This window comes from Microcaecilia unicolor, chromosome 2, assembly GCF_901765095.1.
Source record: "Microcaecilia unicolor chromosome 2, aMicUni1.1, whole genome shotgun sequence".
NCBI classification, from domain to species: domain Eukaryota; kingdom Metazoa; phylum Chordata; class Amphibia; order Gymnophiona; family Siphonopidae; genus Microcaecilia; species Microcaecilia unicolor.
Window position 1 is genome coordinate 101,722,622 of NC_044032.1, and position 20,954 is coordinate 101,743,575.

Genomic DNA, 20,954 nt, shown 5'->3' on the forward strand with positions numbered 1-20,954 from the left:
CGTAAGGGGGAGATGAGGGTAGAGAGGTAATGAGGGGCTGCAGACTGAGTGCATTTGTAGGTAAGAAGAAGAAGCTTGAACTGAATGCGGTATCTGATCTGAAGCCAGTGAAGTGACCTGAGGAGAGGGGTGATATGAGTATATCAGTTTCAGGCGGAATATAAGACGTGCATTGGACTTCAAATAAATGCTCCCACGTACACATCTCACTGTTGCTCCCTATCTTGTCTGCTGAGCCCCACAAAACTCAACTAAAACACATTACTCCCAATGTATATGGGTACAGTGGGTTCCAATGAGTTCTGAAGAGCTCACAGTTTCCACCACAAGTGTAACAGGTAGGGGAGTATGGTCCTGGGTTCACCTGTCTACAGTGCACTGCACCCATCACTAAACTATGCCAGGACCTACGTGCTGCTGTACTGGAACTGGATATAACAAGGCTTTCATAGAGGCTGGTAAGTACTATTTTATTCAAATGTTTTGGGTGGGAAGGGGTCAGTAACCACTGTGGGGAGTAAGGGGTTCATCCCCGATTCCCTCCAGTAGTCATCTTGTCATTTAGGGCACCTTTTTGTGCCTTGTTATAAAAACAGGTCTAGACCAAACCATTTTGATTTTTGCTCTGGACATTTTCATTTTGTTCCATTATGGCTGTAAATCATCCAAGTGCTAGGCACGCCATAAGCCCACCCTAATGCCGCCTTCAAAATGCCATCTACATGCCCTCTTGTGATTTGTACATTGCAGGCAAATTGCATAGACAGACATTTGCAAAACAGGTTTCAAAAATACCAATTTTGATGTTTTGAGAAGAAATTCGTCCAAATGTACTTTACGACACTTTATGGACTTTTTCTCTTTCGAAAATGAGCCCCATACAGTATTAGTAATATTCAGTCTTCTCAGATCTCATGGTCTAGCTGAATTCATAAACTAAATTAGAAGGTGACTATGTAATTATGATATAAATTTTTTTTTAAATTAATGAACTACAATTTTGGTCTAAATTAAAATGTATTGTGGGCCAAGTGTAATGTGTTGGGATATAATTTAAGCAATGGACTGGAATCAAAAGGATAGAGAGAAAATGGATGAACAGTTTGAGTCTAAGTCATCAAATCTAGTAACAAAACATATGATGTGAGTCTTCGCAGAAAAAGCGAGTGGTGCTATGCTGTTGACCCAGCCAAATTGAATTAACTGGTGTATTTTCTACAGTAAGCAAAACTTTGTGGATAAGACCATGGACTGGATACCTGGAGGGAAGGGTCTTACTCTCATGTCAGAATTCAAATATCTGGCAATAATCATGACTTTAATGCTGATACTTTCAGGCATGATTTCTCTTTTATTCCATTCAGTTCATCATCACTTTAAAAATTCTCTATATGTTGTTTGGCTTCAGCCTTTTCATAGCTTTTAGGAATGACAGGTGCAAACTGGCAGGCAGCTGTATACCTGCTGTGCCATAATCATATTTTGTAATACAAAACAAAGTCAGGATATTTGATTTTCACTTTTCTCAAGCAGCAAGATTAACTTGTTGCTAAAAATATCAGCATGCCTAATTTTTGTATCCTTTGGATTTTGGTGGTGGAGATAGGACCATGACTAAGATTTTAAAAGTCCTACTACAATGATCAGGATTTTAAAATTCCCTTTCAGTTTTGGTATTCACACAAGTGCAGTTACAGGCTACCAAATACATCTCTCTCCCCAATTATTGTTATCTTGGCTTTGTTTCTGATGAGATACTAAGGGGCTCATCTTCAAAGCACCTATGGTATTTTTAAGTGTTTTGAAAATGTAGCCCCACATCTACTGCAAGCAATGAAAAGGAGGAAAAACATTTAAAGTAAGGGGTCACAGCCTGGTCCTGGACAGCTGCGAGGACACTGTAGGATCCCTTAGGAAAAGGAGGAGTTAGTGGGTACTGAAGAAGGGCAGAATGGATGAGCCATTTGGTCCTTATCTGCTGTCATATCCTATATTCTATTTCCAAAATGAATATGGCATGCAATCTCTCTGCTTACAATGGAGGCAGTGCAGGTAAACAGATCTCATGTGCTGTATATTCATTGTGGAAATCCTGAATCTTCAACTGGGTTGCAGCCCTCCAGGATCAAGGCTGTGCATTCCTGGTACAGAGTAAGAGAAAAAGACCTATATTGGATTTTCAATGCATCACTGCAGAGTCAAAAGCAGGTCAAAATGGTGCTATGTTGAGTATTTTCTTGGCTCTTCAATTTAAAAGTGCTGCCTTGAGAGCAAGATAGCTGCAACTGTTTAGCAGCACACTTTTTTGCTCTATGGCCCCAGGATTCTCTCTTTAGCTTTTCTCCCCTATACGTTTTATATTTGCCATAAGTAAAATAAAAGGTAAGAATGCACACTTACCTTGCAGACCCTCGGTGTTCTCTCACAATCCCAGAGATGTTTTTGTCCACACTAAGTCAGCAAAGTCTGAGTGAATTTTAGAGGTGCAGTAGGGACCCTCAACAGTGCCAGCTTTTCCCCAATTCAGAAGTTCCTTTGAGTTCTGAGAATAGATTTCCCCTTCTTTTCCAAGGTAGACCACTGGCCTCCAGGTACCCTATATGCAAGTTGCACTGTGAACACAGTAGTATAATGGGGATCCTAAAATGAAACAAAAAGATGGAATCAAGAACTCTGGTTAATAAGTCAATACTAGCTTTAGCAGGCACCCAAGCATGGGCATAGTTTGGTGAGGGCGAGGAGGTGGCATTGCCCCCCCCCCCCCCCAAACGCATGGCCAGTGCAACGCTGCAGGCAGCTCTCATTCACTCCTTCCCGCCCTCAGCTCCCCGACAGCCCTCCTCTCCGTTCCTTCCTGCCCCCCCCCCAGCGTTTAAACCTTTATTTTCAGTCGCAGTGACGGCAGTGAAGAAAACAGCACAGCAGGCTCGCCTCCAGCTTTTCCCTTCCCTAACTCAGTGCCCCGCCTTCCTCCCATGTTCCTGTTTACACTAGGGCGAGACACTATGTGAAGGAAGGGAAAGGCTGGAGGCGAGCCCGCTGTGCTATTTTCTTCACTGCAAATTAATATGCTAATATGCCCCACCCCATCCTTTGCCCCCCCCCCCCCCCCCCCCAAATGAAACAGTCAAACAACACCCAAGGCACACGGGAAGGCTCACCAAGGATACTGCGAGAAAGGAGCATGTTACATCTGCAGAGATGGCGAGTTTCTACTGTTTCAGTTTTGGAGCAATTGAAATATTTTCTGCTCCTATACTGCTATTGCCAGAACCATCAACTAGAGCCCTCAAACTATTTCCATAGAGGAAATATTATTAATCAGTCCAGCTGAATGAGCCAGGACTATGGTTACATTTCAAGCACAGGACAAAGCCTTGGAAGTAACAGTATCAAAATTTGTTGTTTTGGGGAGTCAGCTTTGAACCTTCCTAGCCTCCCATGTGGCCACACATGTGGGTAAGTGAGACTTCTAAAATTCTGAAGGAGGGGGGCTAGCACTGGACGGGAGGGAGGGAGGAGGGAGGAACTCCGACTGGGTAAGTGAGACTTCTAAAATTCGGAAGGAGGGGGGCTGGCACTGGATGGGAGGATTGACGACCCTGGAACTGGGAGCGAGGGGGATCGATCCTGGAACTGGCAGGGAGACCTTGAAACTTGGGAAACTGGGAGGGAGGGATACCTTGAAACTCAGGAAACGGGAGGGAGTGGGACCCTGAAACTCGGAGGGAGGGGGCCCTGACACTCCGGAGGGAGATACTGGGGTGTGTGAAATATGCGCAAGGCAGTTGGGCGGGGGCAGTGGACCAGCTGTGAAAAAGCCCTCCAACGTTCTGAAGCTGACTCCATGGCACTGTGACATTGCAGGACAGTGAGAGCCAATGAAACGCTTGAACTATAGACTTACGAATCCTACACTGCCACAGTGCACGGAGTCAGCTTCAGAACATTGGAGGTGCTTTTTATTATATAGGATTAACTACAGGTGCCTTAATTTCAATGCAAAAGGCATTTGGTACTTTTACTAAGGTGCGCTGAAAAAATAGCCTGTGGTAGTGTAGGCGTGGGTTTTGGGCGTGCACAGAATCATTTTTCAGCACACCTGTTGAAAAGGCCTTTTTTAAAACTTTTTGCCAAAAATGGACATACGACAAAATCAAAATTGCCATGCACCCCATTTGGGGTCTGAGATCTTACCACAAGACATTGACCTAACGCAGGGGTAGGCAACTCCGGTCCTCGAGAGCCGCAGGCAGGTCAGGTTTTCAGGATATCCACAATGAATATGTAGGAGATAGATTTGCAAGCACTGCCTCCATGGTATACAAATCTATCTCCTGCATATTCATTGTGGATATCCTGAAAACATGACCTGCAGCTCTCGCGGACCGGAGTTGCCTACCCCTGACCTAGCGGTAAAGTCTCATGCGGTAACCGGGTGGTAATGACCTACGAACGCCAAATTCCACTGGCGCGCATCCGATGTGTGCAGCAGAAAATAAATATTTTTCGGCTGCCGCACCAAAAATGAATTACAAGAGCCACGCGGTAGGACATGTGGTAACTCCATTTTGGCGCGTGTTGGGCACAAGTAAATGATTACGCGGCTTAAAAGGGCCCCCTAGTGGTATATGAAAACCAGTTGCATTGCTGGGTAGTTGAGGTGACCAACTGCAAAATTTTCCATCCAGTTTCACAGGAACAGAACCCACACAGAAAGCACAAAAGTGTTGCTGTGCTAAATCCCATAGCAAGCAGCACTGCCTCCATTTCTGATTTTACTGTAACCATGGAAGGAAAACTCTAGAAGTTTGGTATGATTAATACTCAGTTCTTTATAAGCTCAAGGATCTCTCCTGATTTCTCAAAACTGCCTTTTCTGTCCTTAGCAAACCATAATATCTGATGGATGTAGTTCCTTTTCATATTTTTACCTTCTGTACACCGCTTTGAATCATGGTTGGTTTTTTTTTAAGGTGGTATATCAAATCTCAACAAAAACATGTCACAGCTCTCCACTCTAACATTCCCTACAAGAAAACTAAAAGTTAACTATGAATTAGACACATCTTGTCCCCATCCCATCAACCAAGATGCATCCACTCTCTCCAAGTACCACCACCTTCAAAATGTGACCAACCTGCAGCAATGAAAATGCTAGACGTGCCACTCTTAAGGATGAACAAGTTTTAACACCCTTCCTTCTAGTAGTAGGGTTGGTTTTATTCAACAATAATACAGTGTTGCACTAATATACTGCTCCTCCTGTTGATTATAATTCTCAAGTCTCTCCAGACTATAATCGTATACAGAGTTGAGTATGCAAGATAACAGATGTATGCCCAAATCTAGATCCACTACATTCAAGCAATGTTCCAAAGTCATCACCAGCAGCATGTTAAGGGCTCCTGTTACAAAGCTAAACTACAGTTAGCAGCTTGAAGAATGCAAAGTAACCCATTCTATTCCTATGGGCTTCTTTGCATTCAGCGTGCCACTAATCAGTTGTGCAGCTTTATAAATGGAGTCCTATGATAGTAAAGTGTGCTATAAATACTATAACAGTTATCAGTTAATATAATATGAAATAAGCAGGATTTGGTTTTGTGCCTGTGGCATCAAAACAAATAAGTACATAAGTATTGCCATACTGGGACAGACCGAATGTCCATCAAGCCCAGCATCCTGTTTCCAACAGTGGCCAATCCAGGTCACAAGTACCTGGCCAAGATCCCAAAACAGTGCAATACATTTTATGCTGCTTATTCTAGAAATAAGCAGTGGAATTTCCCCCCAAGTCCATTTTAATAATGGCTTATGGCCTTTTGTTTTAGAAAGCTATCCAAACCTTTTATTTTTTTTTATTTGCTTTATTAAACTTTAACAAACATAATTCACACTTATGAGTGATAATACACAATTTTGGAAATAATAATTAAATAAAATAAGTAAATAATTACTTTTATTTTTCTTCACTATCGACCACAAAAATATTTTGGAAATTGATCCAAGGTGTAAGATTAAGAAATTAATCTAAATGAATATTTATACATAGTAAATAATTCATAATGAAGCATCTTTCCTAGGTGGTTCACTCCAAGTCTGCCATACAGTGTTACATTTGCGACTAAACTACTACATTAACTTCTTCCCTGCTTACTAGAAATTCTAATTGTTTGGGATCAAAAAATTGAAACTATTTAAAATGAAACACAATTCGACAAATACAAGGAAATTTTAATAAGAAACTTGCTCCTATTACCAAAGTCCTCGTGCGCAAAGCTAAAAACGCCTTGCACCTCTTCTGTGTTTCTCTGGATAAATCTGGATATACTCTTACTTTACAGCCCAAAATAACTGAATCTAAATGTCTCAGGGAAAGTCTCAGTACTGCATCCCTATCTATTTCCAGGGCAAAAGATACTAATAATGTCACTCTTTGCGTTATGAGTTCTAAAGATGATTCCAAAAAAGTAGTCAGATTCATCACTTCACCTCATTGGGGATGTACTTTTCCTGATACCAATTTGGGATCAGTTTTGCAAATAAAATGCTCGGGTTATTGGTGGTAGTGAATTTTCTGACATACCCAATATTTCCACTAGATATTTCTTTACCATCTGTATTGGTGTAATTAATGGTGACCTCGGGAAATTTATTAGTCTCAAATTAAGCATTTTGGACTGATTTTCTAAATATTCCAACTATCTGAAAGTAAATTATTTTCTCTAAGCAGAGTTTGACCAAAAGGTTCCATTTTTTTGAGTTCTTTCATCTAGGCATTTTACTTCCGCGGCTTGATATTTGTTAGTTTGTAATTGAATCCAATGCAGTCTCTGATAGTCTTAACTAATTCAGTATTCTTAGTTACCAAAGTTTGTATGGAGGAGTGAGTAGTAAAGTTAGTCCCAAAGTGACTCTAACGTTACTACGGCTGGCTTTTCCATTTTCCCTAATGAAAAATCAGGAAGAGTTGCTTTAGCAGCTTGTTCCAGAATATTCATTGTCTGTGGAAGCAGTACAGGAGCAGAAATCACCACTGGGTCTCCCAAGCTGTTAGCATTCAGTTCTCTTCTCGTCTCAGGCAAGTTCCTTCCCTGCCCGCTCTGATTTCCACTTCGGGGTAGAGCAACAGGACTGCTTGTAGAGTTCCACTTCCTGGTTGGGGAGCAGCCACACGTTCGACTGGGCTGAGAGAAGCCCCATCTACACTGTCAGCGAGCGTCGAAATGCTAGCCTTAGCAGCAGGGGTGGAAACCTTCCCGGGACCCAGTGTCACTCCAAACTTATCCATCGTGGCCTGCCGAAGTTGGCCAGACCTGCCAGGGGTAGAGGGAATCTCCCTGACCTTGCCTCTCCTTTTCCCCATCGCGGGGTTCAAGTGAGGAGCTCTCTTCTGCAGTATTCGAGGAGGAAGATGGGACGCGTCTCATACTGTCGCCATCTTGGATATCTCCAAACCTTTTTAAACCCTGCTAACTGCTTTTACTACATTCTCTGGCAATGAATTCCAGAATTTAATTACTTGTTGAGTGAAGAAATATTTTCTCAGATTCGTTTTTAAATTTACCTCTTTTAATTTAAATTTACTACTAGTTTCATTGCGTGCCCCCTAGTTCTAGTATTTTTGGAAACAGTAAACAATCGATTCACGCCTACCCCTTTTCTAATTTCACCATATCTTTTTTTGAGATGCGGTGACCTGAACTGCACACCAATATTCAAGCTGTGGTCACACCATGGAGCAATACAAAGGCATTATAATATCCTCATTTTGTTTTCCATTCCTTTCCTAATACACCTATTTACTTTCTTAGCCGCTGCCGCATATTGAGCAGAGGGTTTCAACGTATCATCCACGATGATACCTAGATCCCTTTCCTGGTTGGTGACTCTTAATGTGGAACCTTGCATTACGTAGCTATTGTTCGGGTTCCTCTTTCCCACATGCATCACTTTGCATTTGCTGACATTAAACGTCATCTGCCACTGGATGCCCAGTCTCTCAGTCTCATAAGCTCCTCTTGTATGATCAGAAACTGCAATATTAAAAATGTTGCTAGCTGGCACACAGAGAAGTCAGATTATACTATTGGGATTACAAAGGACACAGCAATATACAAGAGTTGAATTACTGAAGAGGAAGTGAAAAAAATGAGTAAACAACTTAAGGCATTTATATTGAACCTTGTGATTAATGGATAACCATGACAGAGATAAAATTAATAAATATAAGTAAAAAGAACACAGAGAAGTGTTTCGCTGCAAAATGTTATGGGACTGAACCTTTACAGCTTCTTTTTGTTTTTCTTACATTTGAGAACTTATTTCAGTTATTGATTTAGGAGTTATTCTTTCCTTAGCAACTTAAGTATTGTTCTGTGTATATTATTGGAATTATTACTCAATTTGTAAAGGGTTAGGAAAAAGCGATAGGTCAGATGAAAGACTTGTGTATTTTACTGACTGTAATTCTATCTTGAATCTTATGTCTGTTCCATATTTTGAGCCCACTTCAAGAAAAACTCTCTTCCTGTTCTCCTTACTGCCCAGCTGAAGTGGGACCTGACACAAGTAAAGTGAAGGAAATGAAGATACCACCTGCTGATAAGGTATGGGAGCCATGGGTAATTCAAGCAGCAAAACAAAAAGTACAAGGAGCCTTAAAAAAAAAAGGAATAAAAGTTTTAATCAAATGTTTAGATGAAACAATCATAAAAGTGGACCCGACACGGTCCGTGTTTCGGCGCATAGCGCCTGCATCAGGGGTCGCGAGGTGTAGCACAGAGCTTTCGGATGTGAATTTGAAACAGTATGCTGTACCACCATGCAATCCCTTCATACAGTATCAAGCGGAAATATACTCTCACGAGTGAACTTATTCCGGTCACGAGATAAGTTCACTCGTGAGAGTATATTTCCACTTGATATTGTATGAAGAGATAGCACGGTGGTACAGCATACCGTTTCAAGTCCACATCCGAAAGCTCTGTGCTACACCTCGCGACCCCTGACGCAGGCGCTGTGTGCCGAAACACGGACCGTGTCGGGTCCACTTTTATGATTGTTTCATCTAAACGTTTGATTAAAGCTTTTATTCCTTTTTTTTTTAAGGCTCCTGGTACTTTTTGTTTTGCTGCTTGGACTTTTGTTTGTACTTTGTTCCCTCTCTTTGCTATACTGCATAAGCCATGGGTAATTTAATAGATGCTGCCTCATGACTGGTACTCAACCATTTTCCTCATCCAGAAGTGGAAGCTTCTGGATTAGGGAATGGAATGCCGAACGTGAAAGCGTAAGAGATTCCAGTATGGTCAACCCAGACTCCAACGCCACTACTTGTGAGCACAGCCTGAAGAAGTTCTTTGACACTGCTTTTGAGTCCTAACCACTGCTCACTTGCCTATACCTTTTATCCCCTCCTCTTTAATTCCCCTTGCCTCTTAGTTGTTCTGTCTGTTACCTGTCTTATTTAGATTGTGAGCTCTTTGAGCAGGGACTGTCTTTATGTATATGGTATACAGCGCTGCGTATGCCTTGTAGCACTATAGAAGTGAAAAGTAGTAGTAGTAGAATAACCTAGTCTGCACTGGTCAAAGACCTAGGACAGCAGGTCTTAGAAGTTAAGAATTTGTTGAATTCTTAGAACATAACAGTAGCCATACTGGGTCAGACCAATGGTCCATCTAGCCCAATATCCTGTTTTCCAAAGAGTGGCCAAGCCAGGTCACAAGTACCTGGCAGAAACCCAAATAGCAGCAGCAATATTCCATGCTACCTATCCCGGGGTAAGCAGTTGCTTCCCCATGTCTGTCTCAATAGAAAACTATGGAATTTTCCTCCAGGAATTTATCCAAACCTTTTTTTAAACCCAGATACACTAACTGCTGTTACTACATCCTCTGGCAAAGAGTTCCAGAGCTTATCTATTCATTGATTGAAAAAAAAATATTACCTCCCATTTGTTTTAAAAGTATTTCCATGTAACTTCCTCGAGTGTCCCCTAGTCTTTGTACTTTTGGAATGAGTAAAAAAATTTGATTTACTTCTACTTGTTCTAGATCACTCAGGATTTTGTAGACCTCAATCATATCTCCCCTCATTTGTCTCTTCTCTTAGGTGCGGTAAGTTCTTGACAGGATGAAACTATAAAATACATTTGAATGTATAAGAAAAAGCAGCATATTACAATTTGTACTTTTTTCAGAAACAGAAGTTTCTTTAGTTGGAGTACCAGGCTTTATGTACATCTTGTATCAACAAATTTAGTTTGTGCCTTAGCTGAGACTATCAATCTCACCTCTTCTCTTATTACAGCTTTAACTCAAGAAACTCATAGTTTTGAAATAGTCTGTTCTCCAAAATCGACTGATAATTGGTTACTTACTTCTCAGGGCTAACCACTGCTGGTGCAACAGATCATGATGGAAGGATCAAGCACTCCTTCTCAGATTGATTTGCTTAGCATGGAATTGATGCTCCTATGTGTGATCATAGGGGGAAAACAGATATAGACATATATGAAAACAACAGTGCCCCCAGTTCAGAAGGGAATATTAAGAATTAAATGTTAAGATTTTAAAAATTAGATATTAAATAGGACATGCACTCTCTGTTAAGAAAGGTGTGTACCTATGCCATGCAAGTATATCTGGAGCAGATGTTAGAAATTACCAAAAATATTAACCTATGCAAGCAGAAATAATGAACTAGGAAGTAGGTTTATGTACATGTTATGTTATGCCATGCCAATTCTTGTATTCCACCTATACCTATTCAGTTCAACAGATTACAGTGATCAAGAGCTGGACCAATCAATGCAGAAGTTACAAATAATTACAGCAAACTAATAACCTTTATTAAACATTAAATAGACCCACCTTACAAAATATAAATTAAGCATTAGATAAACCCACCTTGCAAAATAAAAAAGCTTTTAGATATTTTCTGAATTGAAGATAATGAGTTCAAGACCTCTAGGACACTGGAAGTCGGTTCCACAAATTAGCTAACTGATACTGAATAGACAGTGAGATTTTGGTTGATTTTAGATCCTTGTTCATTGGAAATCTAAGTTGAAAAATATTACGAGTATTATATCTAGAAAGTCCTCCTAACAAAGATACTAGATTCTACATCTGTCACAAAAGGCCTAGCCACCTGTCTGGGGTTACCTCACGGCCACTTAGAGGGTCTATCCCCAGCACAGCTCAGGTTCGCCTGAACCTGCCACTAACACCTTCCTCCGGGCGAATCTCCCGCTGTCAAATTATCTCCAGTGATTTCTAGGTTACTGGAGGCCACATGCCTAGTGGTCCCACAGTTCCCAGAAAGACCTCACAGACCTAACACACAAACCAACAGGATTCTTTATCAGTCCAGACAGGCAGTGTTTGTCATAAAAATATTGAACAGTGAAACATAAAAAGTGCAATCAGCACAACAATAGGTAACTGAAATATGGATCAATTATAACACTAACTAAACATTTGTATACTAACTAATTAGTACCTGGGAAGATCAGGACATATAACTGTTCACCGAGCCTCAGCAAAGAGGTTCTACTCTCTTGTCTTACTGGCTGACTAAACCAGTAACTTCTGTGTAACTTCAACTCCAGGCCAATCAGAGCCCAGAACAACAACATTTGAAATAGCTGGTTACAGCACTACAGCACTACACCTTTCTCTGTGTTAACTAAAGAAGGAAAGGTCAGTTCTTTGTAATAGCTTAAAACATAGCATGCACCACCTGCTGGCCAAACTAGAGAAATTCACTTCAAGAATTAAGGCAGTTTTACAAGCTTAAAACACACTGTTCTGTCACATGTAATCAGGAATTTCCCCCGTAAGAATTTTTAAAGGTAGTAATCCCTAATTTAGGGCCCAGTTTAGTAAGCCGTGTTATAAGCACGTTAGCGTGTTTAACATGTTAACCTATGCGTGTTAACTAAGTATGTACCTACAATATCCCTATAGGTGCCTACACTTAGCACACACGCTAATTGTAGGCACGTTAAAAACACTAACACGCTTTAGTAAACAGGGCCCTTAAACTGAATTCTCTCAGTGACTGGTAACCAATGAAATTTGCAATAAGATTGAAGTGACACAAATTGAGATAGTCCAAAAATCAATCTAACAGCAGAATTCTGTACCAATTATAAATGGTGGATAAGTAATTTAGAGCAGACAGCTAGCGTGAGAATCCAGCCTAGAAAGAATTAGAGACTGGACCAGGGTTCTAAAAACTTCAATGTTAAAATATTTTTGGAAAATCCTCAGCTTTCTCAACATTATAAAATAATAATAGATTGAGTGTGACAGTGCATAGACAATAGATGGTCCATCTCCACCCCCAGAATTTTTGAATGAAGATCCAAAGAAAACTGATTCCTCTAAAGATGTAGACTATGCCTTAGCCTTTAGTACTCCTGGTCATGCTGAAAAAAAGTGGGCCAACTCCAAGCATTGTTCCTCATTCATATAAACCTTATAAATAGATATACACCTTACTGGAATTCTTTTAGTTATTAAAATTTGTCCTGAACCCCCCTCTAACTTGCAGATGTAAGCATAGGAGCCAGCCTTGTGGGTGCTTGGGCGCCCCCAATACTGAGAGAATTCTTTGTGTGTGTCCAGGGAGGGGTTATTTCCATTCCATTTAGCACCCCCAATAATTTTGAAAAATTGGCTCCTATAGATGTAAGTAGAATATAGCCTGGCCAATGATTTTACAGAGTTTGTGTCCCATGATTTGTGATGTAAACCAAGGACTTACAGGAGTTGAGACAGTCTTGGGTGAGCTCACTGCAATTAAGTGTGGCCAAAGACTTTGTCCCACAGACCTTTGCATATGCTAATTACAACCACAGGGAAACAAGAAAAGGAAGGAGAGAGAGCATTATTTAAATATAAACCATCAATTTATATTCAAACTAACATTCTCCCCCCACCCTTTTTTTTAGGGAAAACTTTTCTTGGTTTATATGTGGATGGGTTTATATTTGAGTATATACGGAGGGGCATTTTCGATATGACATCTAAGTCTGAATTTGGACGTTTTACAAAAACGTTCAAATTCCGAACAGAAAAGTAGGTCATTTTCAACAACAACAATAAAACCGTTTATCTTTCCTTTTTGAAAATACTGTTTGAAAAAACGTTTTGTGATTTGGACGTTTTATTTTTTGGTCCATTTTCAAACAAAAAACGTCCAAATGCAAAGCATACAGAATACACAAGAAAATCCACAATAGAGTGAAACCAATCACATGTTCTAAGTGTGGTAAAAGCTTTTGTTGTAATGTAAATCTCAAAGTGCATCAAAAGAGTCTACACAGGAGAGAAACCATTTGCATGTATAGAGTGTGGAAAAAGCTTTGGTTTAAAAGAAAGTCTCACACAGCATCAAAGAGTCTACACAGGAGAGAAACCATTTGCATGTATAGAGTGTGGAAAAAGCTTTGGTTTAAAAGAAAGTCTCACACAGCATCAAAGAATCCACACAGGGATGAAACCATTTACATGCACTGAGGAGGTTTAAAAGAAAGTCTCACACAGCATCAAAGAATCCACACAGGGATGAAACCATTTACATGCACTGAGGAGGTAAAAGCTTCAGTTGCATTGGGACAGATAATTAAGGAAAAATATCACTCTGGTATTTAGATATATGTAATGAGACCTCCTTTTTATCTATAGATCTGAATTCAAAGCCCAAATCTACTGATAAACAATAGACACAAGGCTCAGATGTTATAAACAAAAAATAGAAAGCTTGGCATCAGGTAGAATAGTGAAAAAGTGACATCCCAGGAAAGCAATAGTACCCTATTGCTTTCCTGGGATGTCACTTTTTCACTATTCTACTGTCACGTCTGTGGCCATGACCACCCTCACCTTGTTCCTGGGGGTCAGCTTCCTAGCTGGCTCCTGTTTCTTCTGTCTGTCCTTTCTGAGCTAGCTCTGGCTCTCTGTGCTGGCTGCATCCAGCAGAATGACACTAATTGCCTCACTATACTGCACCTGTGGGTGTTGCCTGGGTTAGCTCTCTCTCTCTCTCTCTCTCTCTCTCTGTCTCTCTCTCTCTCTCTGTGTGTGTGCTGGCTGCTTCCAGCATGACTCTAATTGCTTCACTACACTACACCTGGGTGTGGGAAGCCTCTCTGTGTTTCACTGTGCTTTCTGCCTGCTCTGTGGTTTGTGCCTGAACAGCCTCCGTAGTTACTTAGAGATTGCTGCAGCTGTGTCTCTGGTGTTGAAGGGCTTTATTAATCACTTAGAGACTGCAGCCTTGGCCTTTGCATCGTATAAGGTCCCTGGTATGCTAGAGTGCTCTGTGCACTGCTACATTGTCCAGTTCTGTGTGATTGCCTAGTGTTTGACTAGTTAGCTTGGGCACAGCCTTGCTTGGTAGCCTGTGTACAGCTTTACTAGTTCTTCTGTGTTTGCTCTGTGTGAGTTCCTAGTGTTTGCCTAGTTAGCTTGGGCACTGCTCTGCTTGTTAGCTTGTGTACAGCTTCTAGGTCTCCTGAGTTTAGCCTCTGGTTTTCCCCGGTGGGGTTTTCTTGGTTTCTGGAGCTTCAGCCCTAGTCTTGTCCTTTGCCAGTTCTCCTTGTTACTGGAGCTCCAGCCCTAGTCTTGCTATTGGTTCTGACCCTTGCCTGTACCTATCTACTGCTCTGCTAGCCGCCTGCCCAGAGACTCCTGCTTTGAACCTGACCACGCCTGCCTCTGCCTATTGCCTATACTCAGTTATTCTCTGCCAGCCACCTGTCTCTGCCTATTGCCTGTACTCAGATCTTCTCTGCCAGCCACCTGTCTCGGACGTTTGCCAGAACCTGGACATTCCCTGCCTGCCTGTCTCATGTTAGCCTAGGTACCTGGGAGCATTGCTGGATCTTGACTCCGGTTGTTCCTGTTGCTGGTTCCAGTTCTGGTTTTCCTGTAAGCCCTACCGGCTGCTCGAACCTGAGGGCTCAACCCTCAGGGAAAGGCAGCTAAGCGTAGGTGAAGCCTACTCCAGTGTGTTCCGGTCCGGTGCATTCCAGTCCCGAGTGTTCCACTGCAGGACTCCAGTCCGGGGTTCCAGTCCAGCCTTGTCTCTTCTCTGCTCCAAAGGTGATCTTGCCTGCCACTGCCGCTCCTCGGCCGTGGTCCAAGGACTCACGTACCCAGGGTTCCCGGGGAAGAAGCCTGACAGAATGCCAAGGTCCTCGAGAACACGACATCCACCTGATGCCAAGCTTTCTATTTTTTGTTTATAACATCTGAGCCTGAGCCTTGTGTCTATTGTCCTTGGGGGCAAGTGTCCTTGGGGGCACTGCAGTGGACTTTATAAAATGCTCCCAGGTACACATCTCACCATTGCTCCCTTACCTTGTCTGCTGAGCTCCCCAAAACTCACTACCCCCAACTGTACACCACTACCATAGCTCTTACAGGTGAAGGGAGCACCAATATGTGGGTAGTTTCCTCCACAAGTGTAACAAGTCGGGGGGGGGGGGGGGGTAGAAGCCTGGGTCCACCTGTCTGCAGTGCACTGCACCACTAGTAGACTACCCCAGGGACCTGCATGCTATTCTAATGGACCTGAGTATAACATCTGAGGCTGATATAGAGGCTGGCAAGTAATATTTTTAATCACATTTTTGGGGTGGAAGGGAGATAGTGACCACTGGGGGAGTAAGGGGAGGTGATCCCCGATTCCCTCCAATGTTCATCTGGTCGATTTGGGACACCTTTTGTGTGGAGTGGAGCAGGGCCGTGCCTAGGGTCTCTGGCGCCCCCCTGCAGACTATCAGTTGGCGCCCCCCCCCCCCCCCCCCGGTAAAAATGATCACTCACCACTTGCCACACTGACAGGAATTGTCAGCAATATTCTTAGAAACAAATTGCTATACATTGCAAAATAAGATAACAGATGTAAATTCTCAAAGTGGACATATTCCAAACGCTAAAATGAAAATAAAATGATTTTTTTTCTACCTTTGTTGTCTGGTGACTTTCTTTTTCCGATCATGCTGGCCCAGTATCTGAGTCTGCTGCTATCTGTCCTCTTAACTCCATTTCCAGGGCTTCCTTTCCATTTATTTCTTTACTTTCCTCCTTTCTTCTTCATTTCTTGCTCTATATCCATTTCCAGCAATTTCTTCTCTCTCCCTGGGTCCTGTCCTCCCATCCACGTCCATCCTTGTCCCTCTCTGCCCTTCCCTCCTCCATCCATAGCCAGCAATCCTCCTCCCCTCCCCTCCATTTCCAGCAATTTGTCCTCTCCCTGGGCCCCCATGTCCATCCTTGTCCCTCTCTGCCCTTCCCTCCTCCATCCATAGCCAGCAATCCTCCTCTCTCCCCTCCCCTCCATTTCCAGCAATTTGTCCTCTCCCTGGGCCCCCATGTCCATCCTTGTCCCTCTCTGCCCTTCCCTCCTCCATCCATAGCCAGCAATCCTCCTCTCTCCCCTCCATTTCCAGCAAATTGTCCTCTCCCTGGGCCCCCATGTCCATCCTTGTCCCTCTCTGCCCTTCCCTCCTCCATCCATAGCCAGCAATCCTCCTCTATCCCCTCCCCTCCATTTCCAGCAAATTGTCCTCTCCCTGGGCCCCCATGTCCATCCTTGTCCCTCTCTGCCCTTCCCTGCTGCATCCATAGCTAGCAATCCTTCTCTCTCCCCTCCCCTTCCAGCAATTTGTCCTCTCCCTGGGCCCTGCTGCTGCCCTCCCATCCATGCCTCTCTGCCCTCCCATCCATGCCCTCCCATCCATGCCTGTCTCTCTGCCCTCCCATCCATGCCTCTCTGCTCTTTCCTCCGCGCCCTGGGGCCTTTAAATCTTTTACTTCCGGTCGCAGCAGCATCAGTGAAAGCGGAGCGCTGCCGACGTCTCCCTTCCCTTCGCGCTCTTGGTTCCCTCAGTGTCCGCCTTCTTCTGACGTCAGAAGAAGGCGGGACACTGAGGGAACCAATGAGTGCAAGGGAAGGGAGACGTCGGCAGTGCTTTCACTGACGCTGCTGCAACTGAGATAAAAGATTTAAAGTCCTCGGCGGCGCAGGGCAAGGGTAAGCACCGCGGCAGCGCCCTCCAGAGGTGGGCGCCCCCCTGCGGCGCTTACCCCGCTTACCGCATCGGCATGGCCCTGGAGTGGAGGAGTAGCCTAGTAGTTAGTGCAGTGGACTTTGATCCTGGGGAAGTGGGTTCAATTCCCACTGTAGCTATTCATTATAAAAACAGGTCTAGCTCAAAATTCCTGGACATTTTTGTTTTGTTCCATTATGGCTGAAAAACGTCTAAGTCCTAGGAACGCCCAAGTTGAGCCCTGAACACGCCCCTGGCACACCTCCTTGACATTTGGACATACTTCTGATGGACTTCAGAGGAAAACGTCTAAAAATAGGTTTTGAAAATACCTATTTGGATGTTTTTGTGAGAAAAACGTCCAAATGCAGACTTATGTCACTTTTTGGATGTTTTTCTCTTTTGAAAATGAGCCTGTATATATGGTAAATGTTGGCACAGTGTTTATAGAATTGCCTGCATAATGTCCCTGTGTACTAGTACTCACTTAGATCACCGAGACAGTAACTCATTATTGTATCTGTACATGTATATGCACTGCACAAAAAGTAACTATAGTTAGAGTTACTTTTAAACACAGAAAGTTAGCAAAGTCAGGAGGCAGATGCGCCATGCACAAACAGTTCAATTGGATTGTTTTCATTTGAATTTTCTTTTTTAACAAGAAGTTACCTGCACACTAACTACAACATTTTGAATTGAGAACCTGAATTCTTAAATCTGTCCTTCACTACAAGTTTTGTCAGTATGACAAAAGTTTTTTAAAAATGATTAGTTAAAACACGAGAGTGACAATTTGTACTCCTTGAAGCAAAATGTACATAGTCTAGCAGTCAGAGGCTTGATTGATGATTCCAATTTTGAAACAATGCTTGAAATAAACCAAGAAATCAGTTTTGGCAACTGTTCTACATTTTCCAAACCGCAAAAGATGTTTTTGTCACTAAAATGACTTGGCAGGAGCAGGAGATTGAGCCGAGAACTGAAAGCCAGACATTGTGCCTATCCATGCATAACACATGCAATCAGTAGATTTAAGTTGGCACGCCATACTATCAATGAGAGAATTAAGAGTTTTATAGGCATGGCAAATGCCTCATGAACAGCTTAGAACAGTGGTCTTCAATAAGAGTCGGGGTCATTTTGGGTCCAAAAGGGCTGAAAGAGAGCCAGCAAATCTTCCTGTTTGGAAACATGACACCAACGTTTCTCGACATCCATTCCTACCAGAATACCTGGCTTTGGTCACACATGCAGAACACAGATAAACCATCTGCAAATACAGGACCACCAACTAAAAAGTACTAATGTACACAAACAAAACCCTAAGATGCCAGGCTCTAAATGCAGTACAACACCAGAGAAAGAAATGCATGTCTTCTTAAACAATGCAAATTAAAAAGATAGCAGATATAAATTCTCAAAACGGACATATTTCAATCACCAAATTGAAAATAAAATCATTTTTCATGTCTAATCATCTTGTTCTCAGTCTCTGGTTGCACTTCCCTCTCTCTGTGCACTTAACTCTTGTTTCCAGAGCCTCCTTATCCATTTGCTGTTTCTTTTCTCTCCTTTACTTTCCGCCCTATATCAGTCTTTAGAGCTAATTTTTCACATTCAGCTTTCTTCTGTTTTTCTGCTTCCATCTCAAATCTATCTACTTTTCCATGCCTTTCCCAGCCCTCCATCCATGCGAATGATCCCCTTCCCTCCCCCACCCTCTATGTACACTACCTCCACCCTCCCTCTCTTCCCCACCTCTCCATTCAAGTGCACCATCTCCTCTCTTTCTTCACTCCCTTTTCCATCCATCAATGTATAGTAGACCATCTCCTCACTCTCCCTACCATGCATCCATGTGCACCAAATCTTTCCTTTCTCTTTGCTTTCCTTGTGCCCAGCATCACTCCTCTGTAGCTGTATCTGTCCCCAATGTCCAGCAATGTCCCTATGTATCCCTGTTCCTATGCTCTCTCGCATTCAGCATCTCTTTCCCTCCCCATGTCCAGGTTTTCTCTCTTTTCTTCCACATCCCATAGCAAGCAACTCCATGCCCCCGCACCTCCACCAAGATTTGGCATCACTCACTCTCATTGGTCCGCCTACCTGCCCTGAGTCTGGCATCTCCCCCCTCCTTCCCTCTCTTCCTGGGTCCAACATATCCCCCTTCCCACCCCACTTCTGCTCAGACTGGTCTGATCTTTCTCTTTCCCCGCTCTTCATTCGGCAAAGGCATCCTTCCCTGCCCAACCTACTGCTTACCTGATAATTTTACAAACTTCATCATCTTCCCAGTAGCGATTACATTAAGCACTCTTTGACCAGCCCCAGGAGTCTTCCCTTCTGCATGCCCCTCTCATATAGCAATAGAAAGTTATTGCAGAGGGATGGCCTCTCGGACTGGCCAGAGAGTGCCTCACTGAATTGCTGCTGGAAAGAGGATCAAGTTTGCAAGACATTGGGTGGCCAAGTAGGTAGGTAGGTAGGTAGGCAGGCACAGTGGGCTAGAGATGCCGGACTCAGGGAGGGAGGAAGGGCCAGAATGAGCAATGCTGAGACTGCAAGAGGTGGGGAGTAAGAAGTGAGAGACAGATGCCTTGCATTTGGCAGCAAAATTAGAATTAGAGAATGCACAGGCCACCCTAGAGGTCTCAGAGGGCCACCATTGGCTCGCAGGCCTTGCATTGAAGAACACTGGCTTAGAACATACATACTTCAAGGTACTAAAGTTTTAACTTTTGTTATTTAGGAGTCCATTTACTTAAATGAACTAATGATTAGTGTAGGCTAAATGCTCAGAAGCCCACAGGTATAAAACAGGCTTCTTAGCAATAAGCGCACATTAATCATTAGCACGTGCTAAATCCATTAGCTCACCTTAGTAAAAGGACCCCTTAGATCTTTATATGACATCAGACTCTAGCATGCAAGGCCCTGTTAGCAAAATACACTCAGTAGAGTAGCGCGTAATACAATTAACTGACTGCTAGTGATTTCATTTTTCCTGCTGCTGTGAGTTGAGTCCCCATTGGCAGCCTGGACATGTTGTTGCACACAGCTGCAGCTCCTTTATTTCTTCTACCAGTGCACCAACTCTGTTAACCCTCTAGTTCAGGAAGCAGGGCCCGACTTTCCCACTACCCCACACATTTCTACTTCCAATGCCTCTTACCTTTATCCCTTGCCAACTGACGTTATCACATAAGTGAAATGTGCCTAATAGAAGGCGAACATTGAACTGAAGTCCATAATAGACCATCAAGAGAATATAAATAAAAAGAAAAGCAAAATAGAATGAACAAATCTAATTCAATAAAATATCAAATGCATTTTCCAGAAAGCCAGATTTTGAACTGGGATCTAAAGTGAGAAAATTATCCTCCAACCAAGCTTCCCTCAAAGTGGAGAAGGCTTGCCCCACAGTATTTACCAGCCTCAATCCTTTTACAGAAGGGACATAAAAGCCTTTGATGCATTAAACATTACATGCACAATATATTAAAATGCATTCAGTGGTTGACTTTGCATTAATGTCCTTGGATGTTTGTTTATAATTATGATAACAGGGTTAGATTAGCTTCAGTCTCATGGCTCAACATCCCATTTGACTAATCAGAATTGTATTTTATTTAAATTTGTTTACAAAGAAAGACTTGTGAAGTATTTAAAAATACATCAGGAAAGACTCAGATGTGTTTCATTAACTGTGTTTCTAAACAGAACAGCCACTTGACACAAATAGCACTTTTCTAGAGAAATATTTAATAGGATACTTTTCACCATGTTTTTAAAACGTTTATGTTTTCCTTGGACAGCAGGATACTTTTCACCATGTTTTTAAAACGTTTATGTTTTCCTTGGACAGCAGGATACAAGT

At 42.6% G+C, this 20,954-nt stretch overlaps 1 long non-coding RNA gene across 2 annotated transcripts in view; it reads right to left on the reverse strand.

The window, feature by feature from the left end:
• LOC115462269 overlaps positions 1-20,954 on the reverse strand; it is a 373,244-nt gene that overhangs the window by 168,316 nt on the left and 183,974 nt on the right. For both annotated transcript variants that reach the window (XR_003940799.1, XR_003940798.1), the window contains one exon: positions 2,401-2,640. This is a non-coding gene — a long non-coding RNA (uncharacterized LOC115462269). The remainder of the gene's footprint in view (positions 1-2,400; positions 2,641-20,954) is intronic.